The following is a 7261-nucleotide window of genomic DNA, read 5'->3' as shown; positions in this document are numbered from 1 at the left end:
TATCGCTACGGCAGCAATGCTTTTACGCGGTGTTCCCGAGCCCATCGACCCTTAGGAGCGGGCAGTCCACTAGAACCTTCGGGTTTTAGTAGAAGCCGCCGCCTTCCAATAGGCGGAAAGCTCTATGTCATGACTCCGATGTGTGCCCTCTCTCCCCACCAGGGGAACAGGGACGCATCAGATGAATCATTATGTTCACTCACCGCTACAGCCGCCAGGACCGGCTCGGAGTGCGGTAGTCACGCCATGGTCCGACCGAGCGCCTGCTTTGCACCTACCATCAGTACACGGGTGGCCCGATCCGTACCAGGACACCCGTAGCGCCATTGGTGACCAACATCGGTCCCAACGTAATAATGCTATCCATAATATGATGGCAGGTGCCGTGAATCCCAGCCAAACCATCGAGGGACCGATGAAATGCGCCCCAGGCGTAGTCACTGGCTGGACGACCAGAGCCCCAGCCCTAAGGGCCCAGGGTCTCGGGCCTTCAGCCAGCGCATCTGGAAGGCACCATTCCCGTAGCATTTCTGGCCACCCACCAACATCACCAAATACACTGGGAGACAAACCCAGGCATTTGGCTCGAAGACTTCCGGCTCGCCTGTCGGGCTAGAGGAGTGGATGATGACTTCTACATCATTCAATATCTTCCCATTTGCGTGGGGGAACATGTTCGGGTGTGGCTCGAATTCCTTCCACATGACAGCATCCGTGACTGGGCGGACCTCAAGAGGGTCTTCATCGGCAATTTCCAGGGGACGTACGTCCAACCGGGGAACTCCTAGGACCTCAAAGCTATCAGCAAGAGCCCAGCGAGTCCCTGCGGGATTACATCCATAGGTTCTCCCAACAATGCAACTCCCTCTGTGACGTCATTAATGTAGACATCATCAGCGCGTTCCTCTCTGGGATAAACTATGAGTCCCTTATCCACAAGCTTGGCTGCTTGAAACCCCGTACCACCCGCGACCTGCTTGACGTAGCCACCAACCACGCCTCTGGTGAGGAGACGGTCAGAGCGGTCTTGAGCGGAGGTCAGGACAAGGTCAAAGCCAAATGCATGGACCTAGACGAGGGCCCCTCCACGCAGAGGGGCAAGAAAAACAAAAAGGATCAATGTCGGTCGGATAGTGCCCCACTAGTCATCGTGACCGATCACATAGTCAAGCAGCCCCATCAGGGACTGCCTGATCACTTCAACAAACTCATGGACGGTCCATGCCCCAACCACACCTACCCTGTCAAACACCTCTACAAGGAGTGTGAGCTCCTCAAACGTTTCCTTTGATAGGCCGGTGGGCCAAAGGAGGGAGACGGCAAAGAGGCAGCACCCAAGAAGGGAGGTACGACAGGCAAAGACATGGATGACTTCCTCGACGCTGACAAATGTATCATGATCTTTAGCGGATCTGATGCCATCTAGACCAAGCAACAGCATAAGGTTCGCTATCGAGAGGCATGCGCCACTGAGTCGGCCATCCCCTCCTTCCTTAACTGGTCGAAGTCTCTGATCACCTATGATCAGAGGGACCATCCCTCCCATGTCACAAGACCAGGATGCTATCCGCTCGTCGTCGACCCCATCGTCCATAAGAAGCGTCTTATGAGGGTGCGGATGGATGGCGGCAGCGGCCTCAACATCCTGTACATCGACACCCTCGATGCCATGCACATCCCCTGATCAGAACTCCGCCTAGTGAGCTCCCCTTCCATGGGATAATCCTAGGAGCGTAGGCATACCCGCTTGGGTAGATCGATCTGCTCGTCATGTTCGGCAGCCAAGCCAACTTCCGCTCGGAGGTTCTCACCTTCGAGGTGGAGGACTTTCTAGGGTCCCACCACGCCATCTTGGGGCAGCCATGCTACACGAGATTCATGGCAATCCCCAACTATACCTACCTCAAGCTAAAGATGCCGGGACCAAACGGCGTCATCACTGTGAGCAGCACATTCTTGCATGCCTTCACATGCGACCGCGAACACTACAAGCTCGCCACTGTAGTTGTTAACTCGTCCGAACTCCCATGGCTCAGGGAGTCATCGGTCCTGGCAGCCCCGGACTGTAACCAACCAACTTCCTCATTGGCCTTCCGCTCGCTCGAAGAAACCAAGGTGGTGGAAATCGATCCCACCAACCCAACCAAGATAGTTTGGATCAGGACCCAGCTTCTGGCCAATAGGAAAGCGAGCTCGTCGACTTCCTACACGACAATCATGATGTCTTCGCATGGCAGCCGTCTGACATGTCAGGGATACCCCAGGAGGTCACCGAGCATGCACTATGCCTTACCCTGGGCTCTAAACCTGCCAAACAATGCCTGCATCGCTTTGATGACGAAAGGCGCAGGGCCATAGGCAAGGAAATCGCCAAACTCCTAGTAGCCGAGTTCATCAGGGAGGTCTTCCATTCCGACTGGCTTGCCAAACTCGTCCTAGTCAGAAAAAAAGACTGGGATGTGGAGAATGTGTGTCGATTATACTAGACTTAACAAAGCGTGCCCGAAGGATCATTTCCCATTACCATGCATAGACCAGATAATTGACTCCACCTTAGGTTGTGAAATCCTCTCCTTTCTGGATGCCTACTCAGGCTATCACCAGATCACGATAAAAGAGTCCGATCAGCTCATAACCTCGTTCATCACCCCATATGGTTCATGCTGCTATGTGACCATGCCTTTTGGCCTGAAGAACACTGGTGCCACCTACCAAAGGTGCATGCAGCAATGCTTTGCCGACCAAATCGACCCGCTCGACTAGCCCGATCAGGCCGAGCGGCCAAAACCAATGATCATCGTCTATGTTGATGACATAGTGGTCAAAATGGCTCAAGCTTGTGACCTAATCACAAACTTGGCCGCGACATTTGCAAACCTCTGAAGGTTCAACATCAAGTTGAATCTTGAAAAGTGTGTTTTCGGGTTCCAAAGGGGAAACTGCTTGGATACATCGTATCCGAGCGTGGCATCGAAGCCAACCCCGAAAAGATCACGACCATCTCCAACATGGGCCCCATACGCAAAGTCAAGGGCATGCAGAGACTCACTGGTTGCCTGGCTGCCTTAAGCTGCTTCATCTCCTAGCTCAGCAAATGGGGGATGCCGCTTTACAAGCTCCTCAAAAGGACGGACGCCTTTGTCTGGACTGAGGAAGCCCAGCAGGCTCTTGAAAGCCTCAAAACATCCCTAACATCGGCCCTAATCCTCATCGCTCCTAAGCGGGGAGAACCCCTCCTCCTCTATGTCGTGGTAAGTAACCATGTGGTGAGTGCCACCCTGGTCATAGAGAGGGAGGAACCGAGACACCAGCTCAAAGTGCAGCAACCCGTATACTTCGTCAGAGAAGTGCTTACTGACCCCAAGGTCCAGTACCCCTAGGTGTAGAAACTCCTATACACCATACTAATGGTGACCAGGAAGCTCCTACACTACTTCACTGACCACAAAGTCATGGTCATCACTTCATACCCACTTGGAGACATCATCCACAACCGCGACGCCACGGGACGAATCTCCATGTGGGCTCTTGAACTCATGAGCCACGACATCAGATATACCCCCCGCACTGCTATTAAGTCTCAGGCTCTCACAGATTTTGTCACTGAATAGACGGAGGTCCAGCTACCAATCCTAGACGTCACCCACGAATACTGGACAATGTACTTCTGTAACACCCTGGGTGTTTAAATACTAAAACTACCATGTCATCATATGCATTGTAAGGCATTTGGTTATATTAAAAACTTTGTATGCATTCACTAAAATAAGTTTACATTTATGTTATAAGCATTGCTTGGTATTGTTTGAATCAAGTTCGAAATCTTTGTATTGATTTGAAATTCCGAAAACCCTGATTTTCAATATTTAAACCCTACTCTAAAAATCCATTTCAAAATCTAAGCATATTTTGGGGTTGAGCCCAAAAGCAAAAGTGTAGAGCTTGACAAGTTATACAAAGTTTGTTTTTGGAGTTTTTCAAGTTGTTTAGTAAAATTTGAAGTTATTTAAAAAGGTGAAATTCCTTAAATATCCCTGCTTTGAATTCAAAAGTTCATTTCAAAATGTAGGCCAAATTTGGGTATGGTTTAAAAAGCAAAGTTGTAGAACTTTTGATTTTGAACAACTTTTGTTTTTGGAGATTTTTGAGTTATTATGAAAATTTGGGAGTAATTTGTGAAATTTGGCGAATGGCAATTCTGTAATTTTGATGAACAGTGTTCACCGCTTGTGCTACACCGCCGACGAGCTTCGGTTAGCTTCCAGTCATGCGCGTGGCTGTCTAGGCGTCGCGTTGGCACGGTGAAGGCTTCCACGTGGCTTCTTTGCGCTTCCTTGGTCGCGTTATAAGCCAGCCACCGTCGCCGTTCTTCGCTTTCTCTTCTCCTCTGTTTTTCCAGTCACCGCTGCCGCTGCTCAGTTGAGCCCTTGCCATCGAACCAGTGTCTGTGCCGTCGCGGCATAGTGCTAGATAGCTTTGCCTCTTCCTTGCGCACCTAGCTAGCAAGCTCTGGTCGATTGATTTCGCCGTGAGTTCGCCGTTCGTCGCTTTCTTCCTCACGGCCAGCAACCTCACCCGAGATTCCGTTTCACCGCGGCCAGCCTACTCCGGTGAGCCGTTGGCCTTGATCGGTGTACCTACGGCTTTGTCTCGATGCTGTGGTGCTTAATCCTGTGTTGCTTACTCGTTTTGATCACTGTAGTCGCTGGTACACCATCGCCGACGACGTTTTGCTCCGCCGTGCTTGCGCTGATCGTCGAACCACCTTGCTGTTGCTCCTTAGGCTCGGTAATTGACTCCAAACCGTTCGGGGTAAGCTACTGATGCTTCCCAGACCTTTTGTTTAACTACTATCGGCCTGTTGTCGCCGGCATAGCGCCGCCGTGCATTCGCGTCTGCCATGGCCGGCGTTGTGCTCGGTCCAGTCGCTGTTGGGTCTTGATTTTGCCACCAATCGACGCGCCTAGTCTTGGTGATCGTTTTGGTACTTTGGCCGTCGCCGTTGGACTCATCGTCGACGAGTTTACGTCGGTCAGCGCCATCGCCGTCGTGGTCAAACGCGCGAGGTTAGGGATGACAGGTGGGACCCGTTGTCAGTGACTCAACGTTCAAATGGAATTTTTCTATTTTCAGATTTGAATGAATAGTGATGTAATTTATTATTTTTGTGTAGATTTATTTATAGCTCCAAAAATTATGAAAATTTTTGTGTGACTTCCCTATGATGTATATTATTTAAGAAAAATATAAAATAATGTTTTTCAATACTTTTTGAATATGATGAAAATTACTCAATTAATTAATAAATGGATTTCCATGATTTTTCTAGGCTTATTTAATTGTCCAAAAATTATGAAATTTGTTTTGCCACTTACTTATCATGTAATGAACATTTACAAAAATTTTGAGCTCAATTAGAATAAGTTGATTTATTTCATAATTTTGAATTAAATAATTAATTCATAAAAGCAAATAGTAACCTTTAATGATTTAGGTTTTGTTTAAAATTTTGATTGAGTGATGACCTTGGGTCATTTGTTGATAATGATCCTTGGTAATTGATGTATATGTTGTGAAAAAGATTTAGTTTGTTTGACTTGTAACTGTACTGCGAAGGAAAGTTGTATTCAAATTGCTAATTTTTGCATCCATCATCGAGCATCATGTTTCGTATTCAGCATCATGTTAAACATGTCATTGTTACTACGTGTAGTGAACGAAGGTGAACACATAGTAGTTAATCAAGTTGCGGAGGAGGTTAGTCCGTCTGTTGAGGTTGGATCGAATACTTGTGAAACATCGCGGGAACCAGACTTTTCCGTCAATGAAGGCAAGCCCCGGATGCATACAACCCTACCTTATATTTTACAAATTGATTTTGCTTTTGCTTCTTTTTACTGCATTAAGTGATTAGGAGTCAAGTACAAGCCAAATTGGTACATTACCAACCTTGTTATTCCATATTTACCATATTACCAGTTTTAAATTCGTATATGCCTAGTTTTGCTTAGCTATGCTTAGAACGATGAAAGTCGGGTGATTACCTGCCACCTGCAAGTTTTTAATGGAACCTTGGTTACTTGTTATCATGTGATATGGGAATGTGGAGTAATAAATCTAGACCGAGCGGACTCGGTGTGTGTGAGCCACAAGACATGGAGGTCTTGTGAGCGGGTTCTTTCCGCCTATGTCGGTTAAGGCACGTCCATTGTTGAATTGCATGAGGTGAGAATTTGTAGTACTAACCACATACTCTGGTAAGCCTTTACTTGGCTATTCTAATATGAGAATGGCTACTCGCGCACTAGGAGTGGAGAGATGGCGGGAATAGCATGTACCCACGTGGCAATGGGCTGGATTGGTGGAGTACTGTATTCTCGGGTGGTGCAGACCTGTTCTTGTTTTAGAGGATCTGAGTGCAGGTTGGTATATGTAGGTCGGGGATCTACATATGTCATGTGGTCTAGAATTTCCAGCTAGGTTTTAATCGGTTTGAATCATCGTTGCTCCTCGGTTATGGAGACTCAACTTACTGTTCATCATCGTAGTATTAATAACTAGAACTTGAGAAAGGTCTGCGAAAGAGATTGATATGAAGTTCATGTTCTCATTACGGATCATGGCAGATTCATATGTGGTACTTATAAGGTTTTACCTTTGAAGTAAAGAATTTTGTTAAAGAGCTTTTACACAAAAGAACTTTGATTATTGTTAAAGCCATACCTTGAATCCCATGAGCCGGCATTCCTGAGTTCTATCAGTTTTATTTTGGTTAAGTCTTGTAGAGTACTTTTGTACTCAGGGTTCGTTGACCCCTTGTTGCAGGTGAGCCTCATGAGCAGATCTGCTTTGGATCGTGCTACATGATAGTTGTTCCTTGTGATGACAATGAGAAGTAAATGTGTGGCCCATGGGTAGGGCAGTTTCATTGTGTGTTTTGTATTATATTATAATGCTACTCCACTATTTCGTTTTGTAATAAACATCGAACCTAGTTGCGAGGTTTGAAACTACTGTTTTGTAAATTATGTTATTGTAAGACTTTCGCTATTTTTACTCTGGTATTGATATTTGAATAAATGTTGTAATACTACAATGACTCTGTAACGTGATCCTACTCGGAAATCGTGGATGATTTGGGGTTCCCCGAGGACACCCGACAGTCTTCTTAAGTTAACGAAAACATATGCATAAATGTCAAAGGTCGTTAGACAGTGATAGGTGCATGTGGGCCCTATAATTTAGGAGGTTCTACCACAAC

At 47.0% G+C, this 7261-nt stretch overlaps 1 pseudogene; it reads left to right on the top strand.

Moving 5' to 3' along the window:
* Positions 1-3101: 3101 nt before the first annotated feature.
* The window catches only part of LOC136465396 (uncharacterized), a 23023-nt pseudogene continuing 18863 nt past the window's right edge, over positions 3102-7261 (top strand).

Source organism: Miscanthus floridulus, chromosome 7, assembly GCF_019320115.1.
Source record: "Miscanthus floridulus cultivar M001 chromosome 7, ASM1932011v1, whole genome shotgun sequence".
Classification (NCBI taxonomy): domain Eukaryota; kingdom Viridiplantae; phylum Streptophyta; class Magnoliopsida; order Poales; family Poaceae; genus Miscanthus; species Miscanthus floridulus.
Note: the sequence above shows the minus strand (reverse complement) of the source record. Positions and strands in the feature narration are given on the sequence as shown.